Raw genomic sequence first — 16,160 nt, 5'->3', positions numbered from 1 at the left:
CAACAGCTGCATCTCCTCTGTGTGCCTAGATGCTAGCAAGCACCTTCACTCTGAGGTCAAGCCTCTGCCTGGACTACCTAACAAATCCACATCCTCTGTGTGGGTTTTGGGTACGACTTTTAGCAGTTTCCTATGCTGCTCTAACAAAGTATCACAAATCAGATGACTTAAAACAATAGAAATTTATTGAGACACAGTTCTGGAAGCTAGAATTCCAAAATCAAGGTGGCAGTAGAGCATGGTCCTCTGAGACTCTGGGGAGAATCTTTTCTTGCCTTTTCCTAGTCTGGTGGTAGCCACAATTGTTCACATTCCTAGATTGGCAGCTGAGTCATTCCAAGCTCTGCCTCTCCACACATGGTCATCTTCCCAGTGACTGCTATGAGTTTTCTACTTTTATAAGGACACTAGTTTGATTAAGGCCTACTACTCCAGCATAATTTTTAAAGCTTAATTAACAGCATTTACAATGGCTCTATCTTTAAACAAGGTCCCAATCTGTGTTACTAGGAGTACCACACTTCTGCCAAGCAAATGGTATGTGGAGGGCAGGCAACATGGATGGTAAGGGAATTTACCAACAGTCAAGGATTCTGGAAAAGATGAGAATTTATTTAGACCAGAGTACACTGTCAAGAGGCACTATGGGCCAGTTTCCAAGAGTGGAACTGTGCCATCAGGGTGAGAGATTGGGGCTTCTTTAATAAGAGATTTAAGATGTGGGAAAAGGTCTGAGTTAGCAAATGTAGGTATCTCAGAAATTCATTTTCCAGGTCATCCTGCTCCTTGTTAATCTCCCAGGAACACCTAAGCTGTACATCAAAGTTGTAAATTGGCAAGGTCGCTTAACTTCAGCCTCATGGAAGGCCCCTTCTCACTGGGAGAGAGATTAATTTTTATCTCATGCTGTTTTGGTCAGTTAGGTAATAGGCAGTATTGCTTTAATGGGAGATTTTTGCTGCTGAGGCTTTTAACCCCTTTGCTGCCATTGGATAATCACTGCAGCTTCCATATCCCTTTTGAGGGGATTTGATTCCACCCATGATGTCCTCCACCTTTGGTGATGTCTCACTGTAGCTGCTAATCCTTGTATCCTTTCACTGCACCCTGTGGATCTCCCAGCCCCTCCAGGCCCTTCCTCTGAGTTCCCTGAATTAAATTTTACCCGCTGAATGCCTTACCCTGGGCTCTGCTTCCTAACTAGACCTTGATGGGCGCCTGATGAAGGCTGTGTCCCCTTGGTCTTATTTCTTCATATTCCTCTTCTTCCCCTCTAGGTGCCGGTCTAAGGAATGATTGGAACAAGTGGCTCTTCCTTAAGCAAGAGCTACCAGAGGATATGCATCCCCCAAATCCCTACATGGTCTGACAAACAAGGGAGGCAACAGTGATTATTAACTTTTCTGTTAAAATTCCAAATGGAACAACTGCCAGTATTTTGGCTCCATCCGAATGAGAAATATAACCAACCAAGAGAACATCTTGAGAGAGAGGAAGTTTTCCTGGCCCCATTATGTCTGTTGCGCACCATTATTTCTCGGTGAACTTCCTCTATTGGCATTAGTGCAGCCTTTATTTTCTTATGGTAACATTCATGCCTGTGAAAGCCAAAGACGTAAAGTAGAGACCTCTCTGCTTCCGCAGAACTGCTGGGCCACAAGCTGATGTTCTTTCTGTTTAGTTCTGCAGGCACAGTAGATACACTCTTTCTCAGGTCTGCTCAGAAGTTTCGGCTCACTGAAGACCTTGACCAAGTGCCATCTGTAGAGACATTTTTCTTCCAGGGAAAACATCCACTAGCAAATGAATCTGGGGGGAATGGAGTGAGTGACTGTCAATGAATGGGTTACCAAAACTGTCCTAAAATAATCAAGGTGCAAACTTCCTCTGGTCGGATTTATGTGGCATCAGAGTCAGGGCCTCAATAAAGCTTTAGTTTTCCAATGAATAACGCCATGAGGATATCCACAGCCAAGGACAAGAGTGTAATTTGATTTGTGGAGTTGGCTCTGTGCTTATTAACTAACTTTCCATTCAGCAATAGTTATGCAGGAACTGTTGCGTGTCAGGCTGGGTTCGGGATATGGGAAATACAGAGAGGAACGCGGCAAAGCCAGGGTCTGTCTTCTGATAGAGCCTGAAGAGTGTTAAAATACAGTTAATAAGCCAGGGGGTCGGACCTGCTGGGCACTTGTGGCACAGCTACAGCTCAAAGCCCTGGGCTTCCTGCAGCTGCTGCACTGTGCCAGTCCAGGACTACCGTCCTGAATGAGGTCCCAGCTGGCTCCCTGGGGCCCTCCCCATCCCGGGCACTCCCAGAACCAAAGAGGCCCCTGAGAGCTCCACAGCTCACAGGATAAAATCCCCTAGCAGAACTCAATCATCAATGGCTAAGCCCCAAATGGTTGTGGCTGCAGTGTTAACACCGTCTAAGCTGTGTGCCGATGCCCCCAAATTTTACCCATCAGGTTATTCTGCTTATACAGAAGCCTATGAGGGCTGGGGATTTAGCTCAGTGTGCCTCCGCCTGCTTCACAAGCACAAGGTCCTGAGTTCAATCCCCGATACCAAAAACAGAAACCTCAGACAGAATGCTTTAAGGATGGCTGTGAATTACCCTACTCTATCAGACTACGTATAGGAGTTTTTAAAAATCATCTTACAGAGCAACCTGGCCGTTTTGAAACTGAAACTAAAAGTTTGCACAGACCCAGAATGGCTGGGTGACAACAGCTGATGCTTTGCAAGAATTTGTGGAACTAACTCATCTACCAACAATTGTCTAACTGAATATGAAGTTAAAAATCAAGCTGCAAAAGGAGATGAAGTGACTCGAAAACCATTTCATGCATTTGTACTCTTTCTGGGAGAACTTTATCTTAACCTGGAGATCAAGGGAGCAAATGGACAGGTGACAAGAGCAGATATTCTTCAAGTCGGTCTGCATGAATTGCTGAGCACTCTCTTCTCTAATCCAATGGATGACAGCTTAATCTGTGCAGTAAAATTACTAAAATTGACAGGGTCAGTTTTGGAAGATGCTGGGAAAGAAAAGTGAAAGACTGATACAGAAGGAATTATTCAAAGAATTGAAAATGTTGTCCTAGAAGCAGACTGCAGCAGAGTAGATGCTCTTGAAGCTTCTAGAATTTCAGTGGAGTAAATGGAGTAGAGTCCATGAACTTCAGCATACAGAGAAGCAACACTTAGAATGACCCTAACTACTTTATGGATGAACCAACATTCTGTACATCTGATGGTGTTCCTTTCACTGCAGCTAATCCAGATTACCAAGAGAAATGTCAAGAGTTACTTGCAAGAGAGGAATTTTTTTCCAGATTATGAATAAAATGGAACAGATTTATCAGGAGCTGGTGATCCATACACGGATGATATTAATGAAGAGATGGACCCAGAGATCGAAGAAGCTTGTGAGAAGTTTTGTCAGTAAAGATAAATTTCAGCATATCAGTTTTATAAGACAGTATAGGTATGATGATTTAGCAGAACACAGGGAAGCAAATACATGTTTCATACTTATACCAAATTAAGGATGTTGAGTCATATTACTAATTGTTGTTGTTGTTGGTGGTGGTGTTGTTGTTTGAGACAGGGTCTCACTGTCTCATTTAGACTGACCTGGAAATCATTGCGTAGCCCAGAATGGTCTCGAACTCACAGTGATCCTCCTGCCTCAGCCTCCTGATTGCTGGGATTACAGGCATGCACCACCACGCCCAGCGAGTTATGTTACTAATGTATGCAACTTTAATTTTGTTTAACACTATCTGCCAAAATAAATTTTATTCCCTATAAGTTAAAATGTGTGTATATAAAAAATAGTTTTTTATGTATAGTTAATTCCACTGTTTTGGCTGCAATAAAATCAGCATTGAAATAAATGGAAAGTTAAAAGTAAAATTTGCTAGCTGGTTAGATCCTTATCCTTTAAGTTTTCTTTCTTGAGGGAAAAAAATAGCCTGGAAATACATATTACTGCAGAAATGTAGCTTTCTTTTTTAGATAGGAATATTATAGCTTTTATCTTGGTTTGATACTTATGTCTCTAATTGAGTTTCAAATATTGCTGATTGTGGTGGCACACACTTGAGAGGCTCAGGCAGGAGGCTGTGTGAGTTAGAGGCCAGTCAGTGTTCCATACAGTCAGTTCAAGGCCAGCCTGAATGATATAGTAAGACTCTGTCTCAAAGAACAAAAACAAAAAATCAAATATTAAGCATAGTCATGAACATCCTTAGCACTAGTCTTGGAATATATCCACAACTGATTAACATATGTACATGCTATTTGACCCAAAGGACTTAAAAAACATTAGTAGGGGAAGAAACAGAACTCCCAGTTAAACAGCCAAGAATCTTCACTGAGGATTTATTCCAATTCAAGGACTCTTTTTTCCTTTTACTTGACTATCTTCATTAGCCTAAGGCCTAGACATTACTCTGCTCTATCCATATGGCTTTCTCACTTTTCTTTTGTACCGTGGGTTATATTGACTATTTTACTAGAGAACTTTAGTAGGTAGTTGTCATTCATTTTTATCTGCTTTACAATCAATACACCTTGAGGATCACTTTTCCAATACTTCTACTATAATGTGGCACCACCTCAGCCCAATCTAAGTAATATTTTTACCTGTTGTCAAATGTTTTTACAAATAACTAAAAGTAAAACTTTTATGTAAAAGGATTGCCTGTAAATATGCACGCAGTTATGTTAGTAAGCCAGGGTTTTACATTTGTTGCATCTGTGTCGGCTAATACAGTTAGCTGTCTCACTTTTCTGCTTCTTTGTTCAGTCTGAGTTAAAATTAGACTTTGAAAATAAAACTTAAATAGTTTTCTTTCCTCTAAAAAAAATAAGCCAGGCAGTGAGGGATAGAGGCTTTAATGAGATTAAGATTGCCAATGTGACGGAAATAGCCTGGTGTTTGATCGGGTTTTGCCAGGGGCCTTTCCTCTTGGGCAGGGCAAACCTCTCCAGAGATCTGCAGGGATCTTCAGGGCAGGGAGAGCCAGCCATGCAGCCAGGCAGAGACAACAATAAGTGAAAAATCCAGACTGCACGGATAACTCGAAGAGTCTGAGGAATACAAGCAGCCTGGACATCAGAGCACGTTGAGGAGCGGACCAGACATGAGATGAGGACTTCTATTTGGCCAGTGGTGGGAACTTTTTGTCAGGCTTTTAAGGCATGAAAGAGAAACTGCATGATCTTCTCCGGGGGTAGACACTGGGGAGAAAAATTAAAACCAAAGGACAAAGGACAGCCCAGTGAAAGGAGGTGCCTGGATCGCAAGTGCTGCTCTTGGTTGTGGGGAGATGAGGATCAGTGTAGGGCACTGTGGAGCCAGGGCTCATGAGACTTAGCCATGAACTGGGTGATGGGGTGTAGTAGGCAGACAAAGGTGACTCTTCCTGCCTTGCTGATAAAGCTCCTCTCTTTGAGTGGCAGGCTTATGACTTGTTTCTCATCGAATAGCTAGCCCGTGAAGGAGCAGCACTTCTTGGCTTACATTACATAGGATCCTGATTTCTGTCTTGCCATTGGACTCTCCTGCCCCTCACCTTGCTGGTTTTGAGGAAGTCGGCCATCACATGGAGAGGCTCTTATGGTAAAAAATAGGGTCTGTCTGATCAGGGGCCAGCAGGGCATATTGCCTGCAAGCCAATACCCTTAGGGACTGAATCCAGCTAGTAACTCAGGGACCCTCCAAAGTAGAGCCACCAACCCGGTAGCACCTTTCATCCTTGCTGGAGACCCTGAGGAAGAGAAGCTGTGTATCACTGGCTCTATTGCTGCTGAGTCAGGAGTCTCTCAGCCCACTAAGGTTTGAGTGATGTTAATCTGCAGGAGCACAATGAGAATCAGGTTTGCTATCTGGGCTGGAGCAACAGGAACAAACAGGCAATTGTTTCCCGAGACAGGGACTATAGGAGGGCAGGTCAGGTAGATCCTAATGAGATAATTGACAATGTGAAATAGGAACAAAAGGGCTAAATGTGTAGGGAAAGTGGGAAGGGTAGGGGAAAGGGAAAAGAAAAAAATAGGAGAAAATGAAAAAATGGAAATAAAGAGTTTGTAAATGGGGAGGAGAGGAGGGGGTGAAGGGAGGGAAAGGGATAAGGGGAAAAAATGAGAACCAAGACCTGTCATGTAAAGGTACAAGATCCCAATGATGAATGTAACTATACTGTATACCTAGAATGTACCAATAAACTCAATTAAAAAAAAAGAGAAAGAAATCAAGAGCAGAGGCTTCAAATGTGTGGTGGGCAGGTGTGTACGATTTAGGGGGATGTCTATGGTCATCATTCAGTCTTTCAGGGGGGGAATTAAAGAAGAATCTCTGGGTCCCCCTTTGATGGTGCCATAGAGGAGCCTGGGGCTGCTCCTACACTCTGCCCCTCTCCTCTTTTCTGAGATCTGTTCCTTCGTACAATAATCTGGGGCCTTCTCTGTCATCATACTGTCACTCCACCTGTTTCCCTGTGGTTTGTGTGTCCCCTGTGGCTGGGTCCTCCTTACCCAGGGTCCCTCCCTAGATTTATCCCTGATGGGCACATGCATTGGACCCTCCCATCCACCAAGGGGCAAGCTGACTATGTTGCCACGCAGAAAGGGGGACACGGTTGTGGAGGGTGATTGGGTATAGATACCTGGTGAGTCATGCTGAGGATCCTCTACTTAAGAAAGCATAGAATGAAGAATACATTTTAAAATAATGTTTTGATCAAATAGTTAAATTCCTAAAGCTTTTATTTTTTAATACACAGTTATAAAAGTTGCTGGTAGGAAATAACTTACTTCCTAAAACTGAAACCCAGTGCTGACTATGGCCAAGGGGTTCCCCTGGAAATGACAAGTTGGGTGTGGCAGAGTATAAGCTGAGCAAGGACAATGCCTCCCCAGCTCCTGATGTGCCCCAAATTGTCTTTAGTGACAGGAAGATGATGTCTTGTAAAGGATAAACTCGTACAAGTATGAGGAAAGTGGGATGAAGAAGGGAAAGGAACAAATATGAGAAAAGGAAAAATAGAAACAGTTTTTATGAAATAGAGAGGGGTGGAGGGGTTAAGGGAGAGCAGGGAAATGGGGGAAAAATTAAGAACCAAGATACATCATGTAAAGGCATAAATTCCCAATGATGAATGTCATCATATTGCATACCTAAAATGTACTAATAAACTTAATGAAAAAAAGTGGGGTGACATTAAGAAGCCCTGAAATTATGAGGAATTCTTGGAAGAAAGCAAGCAGATGGAATGGTGTTGAAAAGAACAGAGGAAACCACAGCCTAACACGCACACAGAAAAAGTCTACAAGGATGACAAGAGATTCAGGAAATTTGAATCTGGTGCCAGTGATGACAGGCATTAGAGGGAACTTTTTGGCCACACAGGTAATTAAGGGACTATGTGCAGAATGTTAATCCAGTGGCTACTAGATTGTATTTGTCTAGTTCTCCATCATTAGGGGTAGGAGAATGTGCAAAAAAACCAGATTGGGTGTGGTAAAACAATTTTTAAAAAAAGGAAGATACAGAACACTGACCCCAGAGAGGATGGAAATTTTATGATGAACTTCTAAGCTTGAGACCTCCAAGCAAGAGTATGTTGCTATGAGCAGGAAATGAAGGATAGGATAAGCCTTCTGATTATTAGATTACAAAACAAATCTTTTTGTAGATAGAAGGAACAGCATGGGCACACTAATGGGCAAATGGGGATCTAAAATGGAAGCCAGAAAACTTTTTCTGCAAAAGGTTAGATTTTACATTATTTTAGTTTTCCAGGCTGTGTTATTTTAGTCATACTCTTCCATTCTGCCATGGTGAAAAGGCAGACACTGACAGTGGTAAAAAAGCAGAATGATTTTTTCTTTACACAATGATGACCTAGAAGATAAAATCAGGAAATATCACAAAACAGAGAACAAAAAAACAAAAGCAGAAAAATGTGAGAAAAGAGTCAGAAGACACAAAAGATGCATTCCAAATAACTAATAAAATTGCCAGAAACAGAAAAAATGGAATGGAGGAAAATATAGAGAAAAATAAATGGAAATTTATCACAGTTGAAGAATACAGATTTTTTGCATAGAAAGAGCTACCCTAAAACTTCATAGGGAAATATACATTGACATGATACATGTTTATTAAGTCTCCAAATTATTACTCAAGGGAGATTTCTAAAAGCTCCCAAGGGAGAAATCATTATCTATACATGAATTAAAATTGTACTTTCATTGACTGTTTAAAAAATTCTGAGATGTTCTTAGTAAATAAATTATTTAGGCCAGGAATTCTATACTTAGCTAAAAACTACTCCAGCAGGGGACAAACATATGAACATTTTCATACACATGCAAGAAGTTATAGACAAATTTTTGCTAGAATTAAGATTTGATAAGGTGCAAAAATCCTCAACAAGATATTAGCAAACAGAATCATCATAAAGATCATACATGATAGTTAAGTAGGTTTCATCCCAGAGAATAAAAGATGGTTCTACATATCAACAAATCAATAAACACAATACAACACATAAATCAAAGCAAGGCCAAAAACCATATGATAATATCAGCAGACGCAGAAAAGGCTTTTGACAAAATCCAACACCCCTTCATGATAAGAAGCCCAAAGAAAATAGCTATAGAAGGACCATACCTGAATTTAATAAAAGCTATTTATGACAAAACAATTACTAATAATATTTTAAATGGGGAAAAACTGAAAGCATTCCTGCTAAAATCAGGAACAAGACAAGGATGCCTTCTACCACAGTTCTACTCAAAATAGTACTTGAAACATTAGCCAGAGAAATCAAGCAAAAGAAAGAAATGAAAGAGATACACATAGGAAAGGAAGAACTCAAATTATCATTATTTGTAGATGAGATGATACTCTACATAGAAGACTCAAGGGGCTTCACCAAAAAAATTCTTAGAATTAATTATTAACTTCAGCAACAGAGCAGGTCATAAAATCAATTCATAAAAATCAGTAGCATTTGCGTACACCAATAATGATCTCAATGAGAAAGAAATTATGAAACAATACCATTTACAGTAGCATCAAGAAATATTAAATACCTAGGAATTAACCTAACCAAGGAAATGAAAGATCTCTACAAAGAAAACTACAATACTCGGAAAGAGGAGATTGAAAGGACATCAGAAAATGGACAGTTGTCTCCTGCTTCTGGATAGAATCAATATAGTGAAAATGGCCATAGTCCCAAAACTGTTATACAGATTTAATGCAATCCCAACAAAAATACCAATAACATACTTCACAAACATAGAGAAAACAATCTTAGAAAAATTCATATGAAACAAGAAGATACCCAGAATAGCAAAAGCAGTCTTAGGAAACAAGAGCAAAGCAGGAGGCATCACAATACCTGACTTAAAGCTACACTACAGAGCAACGGTGATAGAAGGAAAAAGAAAGAAAGAAGAGAGAGAGAGAGAGAGAGAGAGAGAGAGAGAGAGAGAGAGAGAGAGAGAGAAAGAAAGAAAGAAAAGGTGATGGTACTGGAACAAAACAGACTTTTGGATTAACGGAACAGAACAGAGAATGCAGAACCACCCCCAGACACGTACAGCTAGATCTTTGACAAAGAGGCCAACAGTATATGACAGAGGAGAGAGAATTGTTATGGCTTGAGTTTAGATGTTCTCCAAAGCCTCATATGGTCATAGATGGCGCTTTTTCAAAGGTGGCTGGATCTAGACTGTGTGATGCTGGAATTAATTTTATGGTGCAATGCTAGGCTCAAGGGCTCTAAGATTAAGGGTGTGAGTGCTACCTGCCCTAAATAGAATGGATAAGATAAAGGGAGTAGAAAAATTAGTGTTGAAGTCCCTTAATGCTTTTGCTACCTTGTGTGTGCCGTGGACATTGTGGACTGCAGTGGCTAGTGAGTTACTCCAGTTCAGACTTCCCCTAGGAGAGGGAGATTGGCTGGTGGCCATTTTAAAAGGGGCCCAACAGAAGTCGGAACTCAGAGGAACTTCGAGTTGGCTCCTCCGGAAGATCCAAGTGTCAGATAGCAGAGTTAAAGCCAGCAGGAGTCACTCAGTGTTGCAGGCTGAAAAACTCAGCTCCCAGGCTCAGAACCAGAAACCAAAAGCAGCTTAAACTTCAGTGGAACTAAAGGCCCAGATCTGATGGACATTGCTGGGGTCAATCATCACCATAATTCTACTGCTGGATTGCTAGGATTAATCAACACAGATCTATGCTCTGTCTGCTTCCTTTGTCAAAGAGTAACAGCAGAGGCACTCCCTGAAGTGAACTTTGCTTTTTTAGCTTTTCTTCCTTTCTTTGCTTCTTTATTTTTTTCTCTTTTTCTCCATTTTTCTCATTTTTATATGAGTGAGAACGTTGTTTCTAGGAACTGTCTATATGGTTAGAGTTGGCATGTAACAACTCCAGATGCTTTCCTGACAAGCAGGCACTGACTGTAATTGTCACAGCCACACAACTAGTGTTTGTCCAGCCTTAGTGCCACCCAGGGCAGCATCTTTCTGTGTGTCCCCTGAAGATCAAACACTTGCTGTCAGCAAGTTTGAGCAACATCGCAAAGAATCCCGAGTATAGGAACATCTGTGGAAAGCCTGCTGCAGTACTACATAGCCCTCAGCATCTCCAGCTTCTCCAGCACTGGGGACAGATGGGCCCAGATCCTACCCTCGTGCATTTCCAGCCTGAAGGTCAAGTTGACATTTTCAGAAACAACACCTGTTTCCATGTCACCAAGTGAGCACCCATTAACTAATGGGTTCACTATGAACTTCGTGAGTTAACTAATGGAAATGGCACATTATGACCTCATTAATTGTGTCATCTGCTACCCAACCAGCACATGAACTGACTACCGGTTCCTATGAATAACTAGTGATCTTCAGCCACACGACATTCCCTCCTCTGAATGTCATGCTGACATTGAACTTTCCATAAAAATTTTCCAGTCGACCAAACTGAAAGAGAAGGATTTTCTCTGAAGTATGTTTCCTAGTTTGGAAACTCTCAGGTTGTCAGGATACCAGTAAGGGCTCTAAACAGCTCACTCCTCATTACCCAGAGGCCTGGAGCAGGGGTCACTCTTCTGTGATTCTGCTTTATGGCCAATCTGACCACCCTGGAAGAGCCACCCTGTGGATGTAAGGAATGTCTGGGTCTGTATCATGAAGCAATTTGTCCTTATGTAGCATGGCTTTGAGAAATGAAAAGAATTGGTAGGGCAGAGCCAGAGGAGAGTCTGAGGTAGAGCTGGGGACTGGGCTCCAGCCACCTGCTCAAAACTTTTATCTTTCCCATCTCTTCTTTTCCTCCCTGTAAGGATCTGTTCTGTTTTTCACCTGGGAAACTTCTTTTATGTTTGCCATTTTCTAATTGCGAAGTGATCTTAATGTAAAGGGTCTGTGTTGGAGTAAACGATGAGAAAGATGCTCAGCGTTCTTGCCAGGTGCATGGCTAATGTAAAGCATCATGCTGCTCTGGTCAGTGTTTCCGCTCTGGGTCCTGCAGTGTTTTTGACTCTGTGGTGCCATACGTAGGATGAGGCAAATGCTCTCTCTCTATCTCTACGTACTTTCTGGGCCTGGGCCTTTCCCTCCCTTTTCTCTGCCATTCCCACCAAGATCCCACATCCAGCTTAGTGGCTGCAGTAGCTGTGCACAGACCTTGCACAGGAAAGAAAACAATGCTTTTACTTTAGCCTAAGATAAATTTTTCTGAGTGAAAAACCAACCCAGTCTTTCAGCAAGTGGGGGTCCTGTTTGCATGACATAATACCTTTTCTCCTTTTGAGTTTCTCCAACAGCATACTCAAAGGACATTTGGAAATAGGATGTCAACGGTCCTATGAAATTGTTGCACCTGTGTTTCACTGATTAGTTGGAAGCTGAGAAGGTACAAGAGGCATCAAAAGTAGCGCAGACCACAGCCGAGAGGTAAATCTGAGCGGTTACAGATCCTAACTCTGCAGATGCAGAGAAGAGACTAAGCTCCCAGAACTCGGCAGTAGGAGGGCACCTCACTGGGACAGCCCAGAGGGGGGAAGGGGGAGCTGGAAGGCCAATTCGAGTTGTGTGAGTCAGGTAAGCTGGGCCAAGGGCAGGAGCAGAGCGGAGGGCAGGCACAATTTCTTGCAGGTCCCCAGGCTTCCTTTCTCCTGTTTGCAGGGCCCTGAGTGGCAAAAGCAGTGATCATGGCTCATTTCCTGCCATGGAGGCTTCAGCTGGCTTTTGTTATTCTTGTTGTTTTCCTGGCACATTTAATGAAGCTTTGTAGATCCTTCTAAAAAGCCTCTGAAGAAGGAGAAAGAAAGGAAGGAAGGGACAAAAAGTGAAAATAGAAGGAAAAAATAGAAACAAAGCTTCTGTTCATAGGGAGGGGAGCAGGCTTGAGGGGGAAATGGGACAAAATAAAATAAAGTTTATTTTTTAAAAAAGCCTCTGGAAAGTCCAAGTACCTGTAATTATGAGGAACCTTAGCCAAATTGGAGATGGAGTCTAAATTGTTTTTCTTTTTCTCCATTTCATGTTCTCTCATAAAGTGCCAATGTGTCAGACTACAAAAACCTAGACCCCAGGCAGTTGGCTGAAGTGTGGCAGAATAACCCCAGGCCAGTGCCTCAGGTCCTGGTCTGTGCCTCTTTGTGACGGTCACCCTGGGAGACACTTGGTGCTGGATCGCAGGACCTATGTGTTGTGTACCAGCAGCTGCAGGCACTCCCTAAGTTGTAAGTCTTGAAAGACATACAAAAGTTCTAAGTCATTCACATTTGCAGCAGGCTTTGGAAAAGGCAAGATGCCTGGTAGATCTATTCTAACATCTGAAGAGAGAAAGCCAGTTTGGGAAAAATATTTTAAAAATTGTAGTTCCAGCTTTAATATTTGTCTTTTTAAGAAAATTCACACTCTATCTGAATTCAGAACCCCTGCTTGAAGCAGTTTGTGGTTAAGATGAGCAATATGCTGTGACTGAAATGTGCCCCAGAAGCCTTCTGAAGGTGCCATATTGCCAGTGTTGGTTCCCAGCCATGGTGAGATGTGGTCTCCAGATTGGTCTGAGCTAGTAGGCCACACATAAGCTCTGAGTCTTCTGGGCTGGAGAAGCACCAACACAGGGGCAGCTCCTTGGTGCCAACAGCACTGAGTCTGTACTTGTCTTCCAGGATCCCTGTCTCTTGAGTATGATTTTGGCTCCACTTTCTGCTACAAAACCATTCACTGGAATAGCGGTTATTTTTCAAGAACTGCTGTTTATTCAGTGAGCTTTGTCCCAAGTTGCGTTTATTCTGTTTTAAATATCACAAGACACAGGCAAGGACATCATCCTCTGAAACTCTTTCTCCAATCTCCTGTCTAATGGAAACTTTTATTCTAAGAAATTACATCGTCTTATTTTGAATTGTATGTACTTGGTTGTTGGTCTAGCCCAGACTCCTCCTCTCACCCACCTTAATGTTTCCTGCTGCAGTAAGTCTCATAATTCCTCATCCTGTACTTAGATAAAAATAGGAACCCACAACCCATCTAACATCATGCTTGCAAAGCTAGATCCAGCATCTGACAGCTAGATTCCCCTCCTCTGTTCTGGAACCTAAGACTGTCCTATAGCCACCACCTCACTGTATGAAGCTGTCACACAGGGCACAGCCCAAAAGCATGTACTTGCATGTATTAGTCAACTTTCTCATTGCTGGGACATAATACCTGACATCCACAGCTTAAAGCAGAGATTTACTTTGGTTCACAGTTCTGGGGATTCAGTCCATAGTTGGCTGGCTCTAAGACAGGAAGATTGTGATGGGAGGGTGTGGCAGAGGAAAGCTACTCACCTCAAGGCAGCCAGGAAGCAGAGAGGATGGGGGAGGGGAGGAGAGGGAGAGGGAAGGGACAGGGAGAGGGAGAGGATGAGCTGGGGAGACATAACTGAGAATCCCTATCCTGCAATGACACTTCACTTCCAGCCAGGCTTCACCTTCTAAAAGTACCTATAGTGATGAACTCATCCGGGTATTGTTCCACTGATGGGTATATCCCCCCTGTGGTCCAATCACCTTCCCAAAGCCCCACCTCTGAACACACAAAACTTTTAGGGAACTTTCTAGATCTAAACCATAACAATGCACTTGTTCTGCCTCATTGCTGTGTGCAACACACCAACTCTAATCGAAGATCAAGTTAACAGACACTACAGATTTCATTGTCAGTAATATTTCATTCTGGGAATTATTCTATATCTTCTTATTTTCTCCTCTAGATTAAATATCTAGAGACTTTCAAAGTTTCTGCTGAGTCAAATTTTAACTTCTTCAGTCAGTTCTTCCCTCTCCTCTGATGATATAATTGTGCATAACCTTCCCAGGCTATCAGTCCCCCTGACCAGTATTCACAGGGGAACCACCCACTGCAATGGTGAGGAAGGTACCAGGACAATTTACTGGTCTGTCGTTGTGATGAACATGTTTTTCTGAATTACAGGTCAGGGAAAAATACTGAACAAGGCTTTATTCACCATATTTATACATAAGAGGCAGCTGAAACAAAGCCTGAATGCTGTTCTATTGGAACTTGGTGGGCATTACAGGATTGGGGACCTGTAATTGTATCCCACACTGTAACTGGAAATAGGACTGGCCCAGAAACCCTGGGATATGTGTTTTCCCGCCATGTTTCTGAACCTTATTGCTATGTTTTCTTTTGCTGTAATTTTAATCTTACAGCCTAAGACAAAAAGGGAATGTTTTTCTACATATTCAGTTAATAAACTTTACAGAGTCATATTTAAAATTATCAACAAATATTTACACACAAAACAAATTGTCTTAGTAGATTTTATTTTACTCTAATTCTGTTCTTAGGGGATTAAAATAATCTTTGGATTTAGAAATCCAGTTACCCAGACATTCAGGGGATTGACGGAAGTGGAGTATTTATTACCCAGGAGCTACAAATGGGAATTTCCCAGCCTCAGCACCCAGAGTATCAGCTGGTGAACAGGCCTCTTTTGGGAATGGAGGCATACCTACCTGCTCTTTTCAATTACTTCTCATCTGATAACTGGAAGCAACTCGTGGAATCTCTGTAAATTCCATGAGGTGTGGAAAGGAATGTTCAAAAGTGTTTCCATGGTGGGGAGACCTTCAGAGGCAGCTGTCATGCCTGTGGAGGAGGACCTGGGAGGATTCTTTGTGTTAATGAAAACATCTTAGGAGTCATCTTTCCCTTGGGGCCTGAGGTTCTTCCAAGTGATTTCTATTTTTTACTTCTCACACTTTATTAAAGCCAAGAAGATGCATATCTGGGATCTCTGGTAGGAAATTGGTATTTCCTAAAGCTGTTGCAGTCTCAAAAAAGGTAGTTAATGGCTTGTTAGACATGTCTGTGTAGGTTGGTTTTTGTGTTTATTTGTTGGTTTTGGTCCCTCATATCTTTTGGAGGGCTTGAATCCAGGACACTCTACCACTAAGCTAAATCCCAGACCTCATTCATTTTTATTTTCAGACAGTCTCACTAAATTGCCCAGGCTGGCCTTGAACTTGTGATCCTCCTGTTTCAGCCCCCTAGTAGTTGGGATTATATGCATGTGCCACCACATGCCCCTTGTATATTAAATATATAACATTTATGTTTCCCCTCTGAGAATGGACTGCTAAGTGGATAAGGAAAAAGAAGAGATACTGTGGGACCTCCAGACTCTGAAAACAGCAAATGCAGAGTGACTGTCTCCTTGGTACCACAGAATCCCAGGTTTAAAAACACTTGGGATGGCATGCTACAGCCCAGGAAGGTCACATGGCAGGGACAAGTGCCCACTGAGCTGGAAGCCTGTGCTTTCCAGGGCAGCACACTGCTTCTTCCTGTTCGTGAGAAACAGTAGAACCAGGGCTGTGGTCTGGTCTTGCATAGAAATACCTTGAAAGACAGAAAACAATGCCATCAGCCATCCTGCCCATCACCAAATTACCTCTGCATCTGTAGGGGTTCCTCAGCCACCCACAGGGACCGGCAATGGCATGGATAATCTTTGTCACCAAAACTTTGTCTTCAATATATTCATTGCTCTTCTTTTCCTAAATCTGTTACCATTTACCTTTAGGAAGCAAGACTGTAGCCTGGACAGA

The 16,160-nt window shown here is 42.2% G+C and overlaps 1 pseudogene; it reads left to right on the top strand.

The window, feature by feature from the left end:
- LOC104860774 overlaps positions 1-3,553 on the top strand; it is a 64,507-nt pseudogene extending 60,954 nt beyond the window's left edge.
- The last annotated feature ends 12,607 nt before the right edge of the window (positions 3,554-16,160 follow it).

Source organism: Fukomys damarensis, unplaced genomic scaffold, assembly GCF_012274545.1.
Source record: "Fukomys damarensis isolate Sample0158 unplaced genomic scaffold, DMR_v1.0_HiC HiC_scaffold_10, whole genome shotgun sequence".
Lineage (NCBI taxonomy): Eukaryota > Metazoa > Chordata > Mammalia > Rodentia > Bathyergidae > Fukomys > Fukomys damarensis.
The sequence above is the reverse complement of the archived record's forward strand: the minus strand, read 5'-3'. Positions and strand labels throughout refer to the sequence as shown.